The following is a 13,512-nucleotide window of genomic DNA, read 5'->3' as shown; positions in this document are numbered from 1 at the left end:
AGCGCCCCGGAGCTGGTGCTCTGAAACAAGAGGAGCCCCCGCGGCGGGCAGCTGTGCACCGCAAGGAAGAGTGGCCACCACTCATCACAACCAGAGAGAGCCTGCAGGCAGCAGCGAAGACCCAGCAGAGCCAAAACGCAAACAAGTTGTTTAAAGAGTTACTTTAAGAGAAGATAACTAAATAGATGGAGGTATATGCTCTGGACGTACCCTGGTGGCAGGCACATGGACACAGGCCACTGAGCACCCAGCTCCCAGGCCCTACAGGTTGTTAACTCACTGAGTCCTTGAAAGACCCCAGGAGGTGGGTACTGCCATCCCACCCACTTTGCAGATAAAGAAACTGAGGCCTGGGAGGTGAGGAGTTGAACCCCTGACCAGGGTGCGGCTGGGGAGGGTGGCTGGAGAGGGGCGCTCAGGGCTTCCAGCTTTCCGTGTCCACCTTTGTGTCCTCCGAGTTTTCATCCCAGCTGAGTGTGTGACTCTATTTGAGAAAACATCAAGGGGTATCCTGGATAGAGGTAGGAAGCCTTTAATTCCTTTACTGTGTTTTTCTGTATTAAAGAGGAAAACAGTCATGTCATCTTAAGAACTCACCTTTTGCCCAAAAGAGAATAACTCTCCAGGAGCAGGCACAGAGGACAGACGGACCCCGTGGGGAGGAGCTGGGAGGCTGGGGTTGACACGTACACACTATTGACACTATGCATTAAAAAGGGCTTCTATTTTATAGGCTTGGGGCTTTTATACTACGCAGAAAATAGGCGTAATAGCTCAGCTGATAAAGAATCTGCCTGCAAAGCAGGAGACCCTGGTTCGATTCCTGAGTCAGGACGATCTGCTAGAGAAGGGATAGGCTACCCACTCCAGTGTTCTTGGGCTTCCCTTGTGGCTCAGCTGGTAAAGAATCCTCCTGCAATGCAGGAGACCTGGGTTTGATCCCTAGATTGGGAAGATCCTCTGGAGAAGGGAAAGGCAACCCATTCCAGTATTCTGGCCTAGAGAATTCCATGGACTGTATAGTTCATGGGGTTGCAAAGAGTCGGACATGACTGAGCGACTTTTACTTCACTATAAAATAACTAATGAGAACTTACTGGATGGAGCAGGGAGTTCTCTTCAGTGCTCTGTGGTGACTTGAATGGGAAGGGAATCCAACAAAGGGGGTGTGTATATATATATATATACATAGTTGATTCCTTGTGGCTCAACGGTCCTCCTGCCAGTGCGGAGACCCAGGTTTGAACCTTGGGTGGGGAAGATCCCTTGGAGAAGGAAACAGCAACCCACTCCAGTGTTCTTGCCTGGAGAATCCCATGGACAGAGGAGCCTGGCGGGCCACAGCCCGTGGGGTCACAAAAGGGTCGGACAGAACTTAGCAACCAAACAGCAATAGCTGATTCACTTTACTGTACAGCAGAGACTAACAGTATTGTAAATCAGCTATGTGTCAATAACAATTTTTCATAGAGAAGAAAATTGAAAAGAAAAAAGCTAGGACTGCAGCAAGTGATCCCCAGTCCTGGCGAGGGGGGTGTCCCTGGGCATTTGCTTATGGAAATCAGCTGTTTCCCATGATTTCCAGAATGTGGGATGTGAGAGACTCCTGCCTGACTTCTAGCCCAAAGCGGGCAAGGGGAGGGGGTTGGTGGTGAGGGAAGGGGTAGCCTTGCTCTAGCAGTCACAGGGGGTCCACCTGGCGCCCACCCCGGGCCCCCATGGGGCTGCCCCACCACCCTGAGCTGGAGCTGGGAAAGATGAAGCCGGGTATTTCTTGCCATCGTTGCTTGATAACCAAGATCAAACCTGCCCAGGAACTATACTTAGTCCAGGACAGGATTCCGCGGCCACCTGGCCCCCAAGCAGGGGGCCCTAAGCTGCCCATCTTGCCTCATCCAGCCTCTAAATCCAGCTCACACTTGAGCTCGAGGCCGCCCTGTGACTTGCACGGCCATTGAGAGGGTGATGTTGCCATTGGTGACCACAGGTGTCCTGGAAGCCTGAACAGAAAGGCTACTTCAGGCTCCCACAAGGCCCAGGTTTCCAGGGGCGACAGAGGAGCCTCAGCCTGGCAGGCATCCAGCTCTGCCCCGACCGGCGAGCTCTCTAGAAGCTCTCCTCCCCCAGGCCTCAGTTTCCCCACCTGTCAAACCATGGGAATGGCTTAGATGGCCTCGGGCCTTCAAGATGGTGGCAGACATCAGCCCCTGGCCTTGCTCCTGCTTCAGGTGAGAGGATGAACTGGGAGGCCTCTGGGATCCTGGTCCAGTCTCCATGGAGACCAGCTCACTTTCTCTCCTGGGCCAGCCTCCGTATGGTTACCTCAGAAAACAGTGGGCTCTGGCCATATGCCTCCTGCTGGTGGCTGACCTTGATTGTTAGAGCTCTGGAACGCCAGAGATGGAGGTACCCCAAAAGATGAAGGGCCTCCCCTCATAGAGGATAAAACCAGGCTGTAGAGGAGCTATGAGGCAGCCCCCAAGTGCTGGCCTGAGGCCCCACCCCCTGAGGCTGAGCAGCAAGACTGCCCCACCCCATCAGCAGCTTCCTTCATTCTCCGTGTCTGCCCACCTGCACAGAGAGTCTCCTGCCTCTATATGGGCCTCCCGCAAACCCAGGCTTCATGTCCTGAGCCTGGCCTCTTCCGCCCAGTGACCGAGGTAGGGGGGCAAGATTCCCTCCGGAGTGTCTGTGAGGCTGTTTCTGCTTTGTATGTAGATTCATTTGCATTACTTTTTTTTTCGTTCCACATATACCCATTCCAGGATTCTCGCCTGGAGAATTCCATGGATGGAGGAGCCTGGCGGGCCACAGTCCACCCGGTCGCAAAGAGCTGGACACGACTGAGCGATGAACACTTTCACTTTCACAAGCAATATCAGATAATACTTCTCTGACTTCACTTAGCATGATAAACTCTAAGTCTATCCATGTTGCTGCACATGGCAAACTTCTCTTCTTTTCCTAATGGCTGAGTAACACTCTATCACGTGTGGGTACCACATTTTCCTCACCCACTCATCTGTTTATTGATGAGCTGGGTAAAGGTTGGACCACACAAGAGCCACTTCAGAGCTAGAAAAGGCTGTCAGATCAACAAAACCAAACGAAAGGGACTATCAACCCAACAGTCATAAAGCCACAAAAGATGGGTTTGGCTGCACAGGGCAGGTCTGCACATCAGTGGGTCCCCCTGGGAGTGCCTCTCACAATCCCTGGGCTCCGGGGTGGGGGAGGTGGAACACTCTAGGTTGGAGGGGAGGCCCCACTACTCCTCTCCTTTCTTCCCCCGTCTCTTGTCCCTTTCCTGCATCTCTGGTGCTGGCCAGGTCCTCCATCGGGCCTTTGCACATACTGATGTCAGAACAGTCCTGCACAGCCTCAAGCGCAGCTTTGTCTTCAGCAGCACTTCCCTGGCCATTTGATCGATGCAGACACAATCCCTCCCCGCTGCACGCCCTGCCCTGCCGGGCCCTCTCCCACTCGGGAGTCAGCGCCACTGTAAGAGACTTGGTGGCGAGGGCAGGTGTCTGGCCACATCTGGTGGGCACAGAGCTCCCCTGCCCAGTGTCCCCCATTCAGGGGCCACCAGAGACTCGTGGAGCCCAAAACAGACCTGAGGGGAAAGAGCCAGGCACAGACCAGTCCCACCAGATCCATGTCCCCCGCCCCGCCCCAGGTCTATTACTTGCCCCAAGAGTAAGTTGGTGATCTATTTCCTAATTTTCACTTGCTGCCTACAGAAAGGCTAGAAAATCTGCCAACCAAAATGCACGGTGCAGGTGTGTGTATGTGTGCACGAGTGTGTGTGTGCACAAATGCACGTATACCTGCTTGTGTGTACAGAGGACACAGGAGCAGCCTGTCCTGGCCATGTGATGGTGACGATCACTGAGGCAGCAGGAGAGCCCGCTGAGGCTGGAGCAGGGAGGCTGCGGTTCTGCCCCTGGGCAGCTGTCAGAAGCAGTCAGAAGAAAATGGACTCAGCTCTCCCAGGGCTCCGGGAGGGGAATGCAGGAAGCCAGGGAACAGCTCTCCTCCGTGTTGCCCAGGGCCCTTCCTCCTGGAAGACAGGAGCTCAGGGTCCCTTCCTCAGTGGAAGGATGCTGGCCGTGGACCCCAGGGGCTGCTCATCAGGCAGAGTGTCATGGTCTTCCAAGGCTAGGAGAGCCGGCCTAAGCCCAGCTCTGCTCTTGCTGTGTGACCCGTAGTTATGTGAACACCCTCTCTGGGCCCTGCATGCTCCACCTGCAACATAGGGGCAAGGTGGGAGAAAAGCAGCACCCACACCCCCGAACTGCCGTCAGGGCTGGCACCAGGGCACCGAGCACACAGTGGATTGTCTGCAGAGGCTGGCATGGGTGGTACAGACCCCCTGTCTGTCCCCCATGCCTTGGGGTCCCACGGGGGTAGCATGACTCCATCCAGGCTCTGAGGATCCTGTGCTGGACCGCATGGGCTCACATCTGCCGTGGGGACCCAGGAATCGGCTGGAAGAGAAGCCTGGAGCTGGGCTGGCAGCAGGAGAAGGATTTTGCTGGGAGGGTGATCTGGGGGCAGGCGTCCTGGGCAGGACCACAGGTGTGGCAGGAAGGCCCAGGGATGAAAGCGGCCAGTGAGTGGGTACCTTGAGCCCAGCCCTTGCCTCCGGCACGACTTCCCTGGATTTGCACTGTGACCCAAGGAGGTGGGTGCGGTCAACCCCACTATGAGAGGAAGCCCAGTGAAGGGCGGTGACACCCCCAATGCCCGGGTGCTAGGAAGTGGTGGCCTGAGTGTCAGCAGGATGCTCTGACTCCGGGGCTGGAATCCGGGAAGCAAAGCAGGAGGGGACTGTGGGCACTCTGGGCTGCCTCCAGCTCCTCCATCCCACGCCCGCAGCTCTGAAAACAGGGATCTGTGAACTCCGAGAGGCAGCCCACTGGGATGAGGGCATCACTCTGGCAGGTGGCAGCCATCGCTGGGAAGGAAACGGGGTAACAAACGTCAGAATTCCCGATGCAGTTAGAAAAATCCTTTTCTGGGGAAGCGTTTTGGTTCTGTGTGTACAAAGAGCTCACCCCTTATTTCACATGAAGCCGCTGTGAGTGTCCTGGGATGAGACTGGCCATCTCCTTTCTCACCCCAGCCACCGTCAGCAAGCCCTGGAAGCCACTGCGTTGGGCCTTTCTCGGCTCCTCAGGGGCCTCCAGGCTTTTGTTCTCTGAACAAGAACGCCGGTGCCGGGCACAGGACAGGAGCCAGGCTGCACTGGAGGGTTTCCGTGCTGCGGCCCTACCCGCATGCTGGCGCGCCGGCTGGGCAAGGGGGCGGTGCCCCTGTGTGAGGTCTGAGTGCTCAGGGTGTTGAGGTTTGGCTGCGGCTGAATGAGGGGGACCCCAAGGCTCTGGTACGGGCCATGCTGTCCTCTCTTTGTGAGTCCCACGGAGTCCCTCACCTGCGGGCCAGAGGTGCCCCGAGGTCCCCAAACCCTAGGCCCCAAAGCTGTTCCACCAGGGTGCTCTCTGCTCTGAGAGGCGCTGAACCCTGTGTAATCCCAGGGGATGGGCAGAGAGAAACCTCCTGCTCCGGGGCCCTGTGGGTGATGAGCAGAGGGCCTCGGGGAGGAGGCGGATGTCCAGATGATGTGGAGATGGGGGGGGGTCAGGGGCCAGGAAATGCCAAGCTGGCCTGTGGGGAAGAAGCCAGCAGTGGGCACCTGGAGGGCGGCCACGGGGTGATCAGATTTGTTTTCCAATCAGGTCACTGACTCTGGCTGGAGTGGGGAGCTGGCCCCGTGTACCTGACTCTTTCCTAATGATTCTCCTCCAACCAGAGGAAGGCCAGACTTGTGTTGGAAGCCTGGGATGTGAGCAAAAACCCCAGTGCATCCAGTTTCAAGCGAAGCTGTCTCCCCTCCTTTGGGCATTGCCAGACACTGCCGCTCCTTTTGTTTATTATATCCATCAAGTTCTAAGGTCTCCCAGACTGGAGGCCATTTTTCTAAATATCTTTGACTATTCCGATGTTCAGAACATGTGGGCTGGCTGTTTTGATCTTAGAGGGTGCTGGGGGCCAACTTCCCCAAGGAAGGCTGGGGAGAACCTTCAGATGCCAACCCTGCAGGGGGTTCCTTCACTTCCTGGTCTCAGGCCTCCTGTTTGGGCAATTCTAAGTCACTGGAAGGTGGCTCAGTGGTGAAGAACCTGCCTGCAATGCAGGAGATGTGGGCTCAATCCCTGGGTCGGGAAGATCCCCTGGAGGAGGGCATGGCAACCCACTACAGTATTTTTGCCTGGAGAATCCCATGGACAGAGGAGCCTGGCGGGTTACAGTCCATAGGGTCACAAAGAGTCGGACACGGCTGAGCAACTGAACACACACACACAGGCCCCTGGAGACCTTCAGTTGTAATAAACAAGCACAAAGCAAGCTGGCTTTCCCACATGAGGCCGCACGCTGCTTCTGCCCTCCTGGTTTCCCTGTTTGCTACACCGCCTGGGCCAGGTGCCACAGAAGGGGCCTTTGTTTTCCTTCTGTGAACTAAACAAATAGAACAAAACAAAAACAAACAAAAAAAAAATCCCCAACACGCTCACCACACATGATGCCACCACAACACGCTCACACACACATGACGCCACCGTGTCCACAGTCAGGACGGGGGCTGGAAGCGCTGTCGCTTGGCTTCACGGGACGTGAACAGACAGACGGCCGTGCTGGTCAGGCTGAGCCTCTCCAGGTGCCAGGGGAGCCCAGGGGTTTCTCGCATCCCAGGTCTGGGTCCATACTTTGGTCACTTGTTTTTGTGAAAATGACCAACGGACCCCCAACAAGGCTGCTGAGGGGGCCACCAGAGAGTTTTTAAAGGAGAGAAAACATCATAAAATGGAGGAGGAGGGTCCTCCAGATGGGACCAAAACAGGGATACAGGGGCAGCAGGGTACGAGGTGCCCAGGCTTGCCATGTGGGTCTGTTCTGCATGCTCGGGGCACCTCCTGCACCCCCACTGTACACCCGACCCTCTGACTGCCTTCCATCACACCCTCATACACATAAGGGGTCCGAGCCGCGCTGGCATAGGTATGAACAAACGTTTCGGCCTGGTACTCCAGTAAGCCCCCACCCGCGGAACAGCAGGGCCCCTCATACTGCAGTGTGACTAGCTGTATCTCAACCCTTCTCCCGGGTTTCCAAGAGACAACAAAAACACATTTCCCCCTTTCCTGTCCAGTTTAAAGGTTGTTCCTAAAAAGCAATAGTCAACTTACTTTTGTTTTTTTGAAACAGAAAATTATTTACCAAGAACACACGGCTTATTTGTTTTACTCTAAGCTACTCCTTCATTGAAACAACATCACTGGAAAAGCCATTTCAGTACAAATGGAAGAGGAATTGAAAAATGGATTTTTCCTTTTTTTTAACCATCACTGGGGTTACTGATTTAAGGGCAGTTGTAGTTCAAACAAAGCCAAGGTCACTCAGTTTGTTATGTAATAGTGAAATAGTGCTGTTTTGTACAAAACAAAACCAGATATTCTTTCAGTTAAAAAAAAAAAATGGTGATTTTGCCGTGCAACTTTTGTCTCAAGTAGATGATTCTAATTTTATCTGTGTTCAATAAACAGATTTTTAAAAAAAATCATGAGGCTGGACCTGTTTACTTTTCCTTGCAGTTCTCTGAGCAGCTGAAGAAAGTATAATCACCTTGAATCTAATGTTTTCTGAGTACACTACAATAGCTAGGTCCCTTAGACCCATCTGGAACGAAATTAATTACATCTATGTGTTAGTTTAATAGGAAACAATTTTATTTTCACTTGTATATTCCTCTGGGATCTTAGGGAAAAAAAGAAAAAAACCCAGGATATCAGGAAAAGGCTTTGGTTCCTCACGGCCCATTTTCTCTTTAGGCTTTTCTTGCTTTCCAGCTTCTGTTTTTTAAATTTTTTACTGTTTTTTTTTCTTTTGGTTGAAAAATACACAAAACGGGTATTTTAAATATCAAATAATTATAGAATTTGAATATGACAAAATTTGAGAGCCACTGTACATTTTGACAAAAAATATTATTAAAAATTACCGTCTGCTTTCACTCCATTTACATTCAAACGCCATCCTTTTCATTTCATATCTTCTGATCTGTTCAACCTGCCATTTGTTATTCAGAGAATATTTGGGGGAAAAGTAAACAACCGATCTGTAAAATTTCTACGGAAGCACGCTTGCTTAGTCCATATTAGTTTTAAACACCGTGTCGTGCTTGAAATGGCAAGTGTCGCTCGTGGGCACCGCAAGGCGGCTGCCCGGACTCAGGGTCGCGGCTCTCGGCGCGGCGCGGCAGGGCCACCGACGACCTTGCCCTCGTCCCGAGGCCCGGCTCCGCCCGCAGCGCCCGGGCGCACTCCCGCTGTCCCCCGGCCCGGTGCCGCGCGGCCTTCGGGTCTTTACAGAGGCGAACCGAGGCGCGGGAGAGACCCCCGCGGGGACGAGATGAAGGTGCGCGGCCTGCGTTTCGGCTCCAGCCGCGGGTCCCACCTGCTTTGCCCCCCCCGTGCGCCCCAGAGCCGCCGCCGCCACCGAAGCGCACGGCCAAGGCCAGCTGTCGGGACACCCCGAGCTCGTTTGACTTCCACTAGGCTTTTTATCTGCCTCCCCCATCCCGACTGGTTCGGATTTGCAACCTCACAGGTGTAGGAACTGGGCTGGGCCGGGCTCTTGGTTTTTCGGGGACCCCCCCAGGGGACCCCACCTCCACCCCCCAGCAATGACCCCTGTGAGCGCACGGCTGGGCCCAGGGCCACGGGCAGGGAGCGATCTAGGAGGCCGGGGCTCCGAGCTCGCACTCCGCCGCCGCAGGCAGTGGCTCGACCTTCGCCTAGCGCGGCGCCCCGGAGCTGTTCCGGGCGCACGGCCTCCGTCAAGTCGGGCAGGCTGGAGGAGGAGACCCCAGAACCTGTGGGCACAGGGCAGGAGCCCGCGGGCGCCATCGGAAGCAGGCGCGGGAGGGCAGCGCGGCGCAGACACTTGCTCTCGGCCCCCCGCGACCCTTGGAGGCTGGGACGCCCAGCCCTCCGGGGAGGGCGCGACCACCCACGCCGCCGCGGCCGTGTGAACCTGGCCGTGACCTAGGCCTGGGGGCGCTGCGGGTCGGGGCGGGGGGGGGGGGGCTGTGCTTGGCCACCATTTGCCAGCCTCGCATCACCATCCCGAGAGACCTGTCCTCAGTCGGGAGACCCCCAAATCGACCTGCTCCGACCGAGCCCAGCCGACCCCCAAAGCCCGGAAACCCCAGGCCAGCCTGGGCGGCTGGGCCCCGCGGGCGCCAGGCACCGGAGGGGGAGGGCCCCGAGGGCCTGGGGCGCCGTTCCAAAGGCCAGAAAATGGAAACTGTGCGAAAAGAATCTCCAAATCCGGCCGGGCCCAAAGCCCACCGGCTTACATAAAGCCCCAGGAGCCCGCCCGCCCGCCCGCGGCCTCCCCTCCCGGGGGTGAACAATCGGCCGGCCCCTGGCCAGGCCGTCCTGGGGTTGGCACCACCACCGACCCCCTGACCAAGGGCCTGGCGTGACCCCGGGGAGGAGAAGGGGGTCTCGGCCTCTTCCCACCGGCTGCCCCGAGAAACATTTAACTGGCCTTTAATCACATTAGCAGCCGGCCCCAATTAAGGCCGCGGGCGGGGGAGGCAGGGGAAACCGCCGGCCGTGTCACTTGAGGATAAAGGTCCTTTATGCCCCAGGCCTGGCCTGGGGCGACGCGGCGGGCCGCCGTCCCCAGCCTTTGATTGCCGGCGCCTGGGCCTCGCCGCCGCCGCCATCTCTTTGCCCCTTCAAACTACCCCCGCCCCCGGCCCCCCTCCCCTGTCCCCACTGTGCCATCGCCCTCGGGTGACCTGGTGGCCAGGCAGGGCAGCGACCCAGGCCCGGACTCGAGCCCGCGCCCCCACGCCAGCCGGGACGGGGCCCCCTGGGGCCTGGGCCTGCGCCTGCGCGCTGGGAGCGCTCGAAGGGGCGGCTGCGGGGCTCACCGAGAGCCCCCGGGACGCGCCGCCTGCCCGCCGACGCCCAGCGCCCGGCCGGGACCCTGGTAAGGCCGCTGTGCACCAAGTGGTTCGGAGGGAGGGTGACCCTCGTCGTGGGCGGCCCGGGAAGGTCACCGCGGGCTTTCTGGGCTCTGTCTGGCCTCCTGGGCTCGCGGTGAGCCCCGCCGGGCCCTCCGGCCGGGCCCAGGACCAGTCGGGAGCCAGGCCGGCTGGTCTCCGGGGTCCCAGGCTCCGGCGGCGGCGTCGGGCCTCTGGCGCACGGGGAACACCAGGCCGGGCGGTGGGGCCGGCCCGCGGCCTTCTGTCTTGGCTCGCCGGGCAGCGCGGCCGGCGGAAAGCGCGCGCTCGAGGGCCGAGGGTCCCCGCGCGGTGCTTACCTTGCTCGGGTGCCCGGACCGCGCTCCCCTCGCTCCTCCTCGAGGGTCGCCCGGGGCGCGCTCTGGACGGGCCGGGGTCGCGCGAGGACAGCGGCCGCCCGCGCCGCCGGAATGCCTGCCGAGGCCGCCGCCGCCGCCGCCGCCGGCCGCGACGCCCGGGGGCCGCCGGGGACCCCCGCCCGCCCCACGGCGGCAGCTGCAGCCCGGAGCCGCGTGACCCCGGCCCCGACCTCGCCGCGCTCGGCTGTTTGTCTCGCACAAAAGAGAACACTCATATTTTTCTTTCCCCGGCACCGATTTAACACCCGCCCCATCTCCCCTCCCCCGAATTACCCCCCACCTCCCACACGCTTCGCTGAGAACCGCTTTCTCTCCGCACACCCACTTTGTCTCGCCTTTCTCCACTCTTGAATTCCGTCGTTGTAGTCGAGGATGTCAGCATAGCTTAGAAAGTTTCATAGAAAGTCAGAAAGCAATTAGAGAGGCCCTATTATTGGAGTTTCGCTGGTGCCATGGAGTCTTTTAAAGGACAGCCCGAAGCACCGAACACAATCCCATTAAGCCGCCCAGACTCCCACAGTCCTCAATAGGGGTGCTCAATACTTCCACAGACTTTCGCGGCTCATGGGGGGACCGCGGGGTTTCAGTCCCCAGTCCCGCAGCCCACTCAACAACAGCGCGGCCTTGAACCTCGCATTCCTTCTTCTCTCATCAGAATTTCCATTGGGAAAATGGCTTGCAGGGCCGGAGTGGACATTAATTAAAGTCTGCCAAGCGGGCCGAGGTCTCTGCTTGACAAGGGCTATGAAAACCTCAAGCAGTTTCATAAGTAACTCCCCATCCTGTTTATTTGAAGTTTTTCTTTTTTTAAGTTTTAAAAGTTTTTTTTTTTTTTTTCTTTTCCCCAGCCACTGTCTACAAATGTGAGCGCGATTGAAATCAACTTTTACCTCTGTCCGGTTTCAAATCGATCAGCTGATGTTTGGAAAATGGGTCAAAGAAATTATGCTTTGCTGAGATAAAGACCACGTATGACCAAAGTTTCAGCTTAATTGAATTTTAGTGCCAAATTATAACTCACTGAATAACTGGACTTGGGCGCAGGAGGGGTGGAGGAGAAGGCAGTGAAGGACAGGCAATTCTAATGGAAATCCAGCCACCCTGGACTGGGGTCCTGTGGCCGCATGGGCACAATAAGAACTGCAGCTTGATTCCAAGTGAGTGAGGTTTATCACACTGTGGCTTTCATGTGGGAAAACGGGGTTGGCCTCTCTTGGTTCTGTGGGTTTGGGTTGATGTTTCTGGGTATTATTTCATGTAGCAGGCAGCTCTTCTATAGAGCATAGCTTCTCTTTTGTTGTTGTTGAGACTAATTTCTGTTCTTGCCAATAAAAATTAATCTCTTCCTTTAGAAGTCAATGTGTAAAGAAAGCAGGTGTTTTGAAGAGAGAAAGTATTTAAAAAATAAAACAGGTACTTGGTTGTCAAAGCAAAATGCCGGGTTTGGAACAACTAGGATTTTGCTCCTGGTGTGTCATCACAGATGTTCATTTTATTAAATAGACATTTGTATCTGGCAGTTTCTGGATTAATTTCAGGAAAGGAGAAGAGGTGATGGGCTCATAATGAAAGAATTATAATTTAGGTGGTAGTGCACTGAGCCTCAGTTGCAGGCAGATGGGTTGTTTGCTAAATCTATAAGGGGAATAATTAAAAATGAGCATGCGAAGGATGTTTAATTTTTGGGTAGTCTGTATTTGTCATCAATTATTTGGAGCTTTTTCTCAACGTTGCCCCCTTTTTTCTTGTTTCGTGGCCCATCTTGGCCGTGCTGCCTCCAGGCTCAGCCCCCTGGCCTCTGACCTCTAGTTCTGCATGCGTGCTGCACCCTCCGCCAGCCTACTGGGTTTTTACATCTGTTCTGCTTGCAGGACCTCTCCCTGCCTAGGTGGTTCGAATGGGCAGCAGGCCATGCCCCCTCCGCACCACCCCCCCCCCCCCCCCCCCCCCCGCCCCAGATCCAGCCTCGGGCACTTTGCAGCTAGGCCTTCAACACTTCCTGCCTTGGCCATATCAGTTTCTTCCCTGATTCTTAACCAGCTTTTCTTGGTCCTGCCTCTAGGCGTCCCTCAGCCCCTTTCCCCACCTGAAACACCTTCCGCCTTCCTGTCTACCTGTCCAAACGGCAGTTCTCAGACCAGGATCACAGCCACATCGACCTGGCCCCCACCGGGCTGCAGGGAACTGCCTCCTCTGCTTGGCCTTTAGGGGGGGCCCCATGCTCCAGTCTGTATTTCATCGCCCTGTGCTTCCTTCTCTTGCTATAGCTGGACTTTGGGGATGTTTCCGGTAGAAGAGAAAACGACAGAGGCGCCTTGAGAGTACGTGTCATTTTACACTGGTCCCAGGGGCCAGCACCCCGCACCCACAGAGTGGGCCATCCATCAGCCAGCCGCACGTGGATGTGTAAATCAGAACGACGTTTGGGTGGCAGCGACGGATGCGCCCAGCTCCTGGAGGTGCGAGCAAAGTCCACATGCTTCTGCGATGAACTCACAGGACCCGTCCCTGGACTTTTTCAAACAACATAAAACTCTTTAAATTCAATGGAATCTTAAACTGTTTAAAAAAGTGAATATGACTCAGTTGGACTGCAAGAGAAAGTGGAAGAAAAACAAACAAAAGCAAATCCAGAAATCCAAACAGTTGAGTCTGCTTTGGGTAGTCTTGATTTGCCCAAGAAAGGGAGCAGATTCCTGAGAAACAAGCAAAAGATTCCAAAAGTGCTGCAATGTCTCGTCTTCTGGCAGGTTACCTGCACCGGGTGTTGCCGGGGCTGGCTTCTAGAATGAGACTGTTCATCCCCGCAGTCTTGAATTGTTTAGGAAAAGTGCCATCCGGGACTGTCCCCGTGTGCCCAGAGAGGCGGAAGACAGGCACCTTCTTCAAGGAGCATGCCGAAAACCTGGCTATAGGGCTGACTCTGAAGAGGTTGATGAATTCCAGTCTGGTCAATAGCGCGTGATGAAAGTAACAAGATAAAAAATGATGCGAACCAAGGCACCTTCAAAACTCTTCAGGGAACAAAGAGATTAGCAATTGCTGCAGTACAGG

The 13,512-nt window shown here is 56.0% G+C and overlaps 2 long non-coding RNA genes across 6 annotated transcripts in view; one reads left to right on the top strand and one right to left on the bottom strand.

Annotated features, from left to right (window-relative positions):
• Positions 1-10,510, bottom strand: part of LOC108638542 — a 31,980-nt gene extending 21,470 nt beyond the window's left edge. The window contains exon 1 of the long non-coding RNA XR_001919946.1: positions 10,399-10,510. This is a non-coding gene — a long non-coding RNA (uncharacterized LOC108638542). The remainder of the gene's footprint in view (positions 1-10,398) is intronic.
• LOC106503392 overlaps positions 9,838-13,512 on the top strand; it is a 28,031-nt gene continuing 24,356 nt past the window's right edge. For 4 of the 5 annotated variants that reach the window (XR_001919942.1, XR_001919945.1, XR_001919943.1 and 1 more), the window contains exon 1: positions 11,312-11,615. This is a non-coding gene — a long non-coding RNA (uncharacterized LOC106503392). Of the gene's footprint in view, positions 10,066-11,311; positions 11,616-13,512 lie in introns of those variants that run through there. The other variant, XR_001919944.1, reaches the window with a different exon arrangement.

This window comes from Capra hircus, chromosome 21, assembly GCF_001704415.2.
Source record: "Capra hircus breed San Clemente chromosome 21, ASM170441v1, whole genome shotgun sequence".
In the NCBI taxonomy this organism is placed as follows: domain Eukaryota; kingdom Metazoa; phylum Chordata; class Mammalia; order Artiodactyla; family Bovidae; genus Capra; species Capra hircus.
This window is presented reverse-complemented; position numbering and strand designations above follow the sequence as displayed.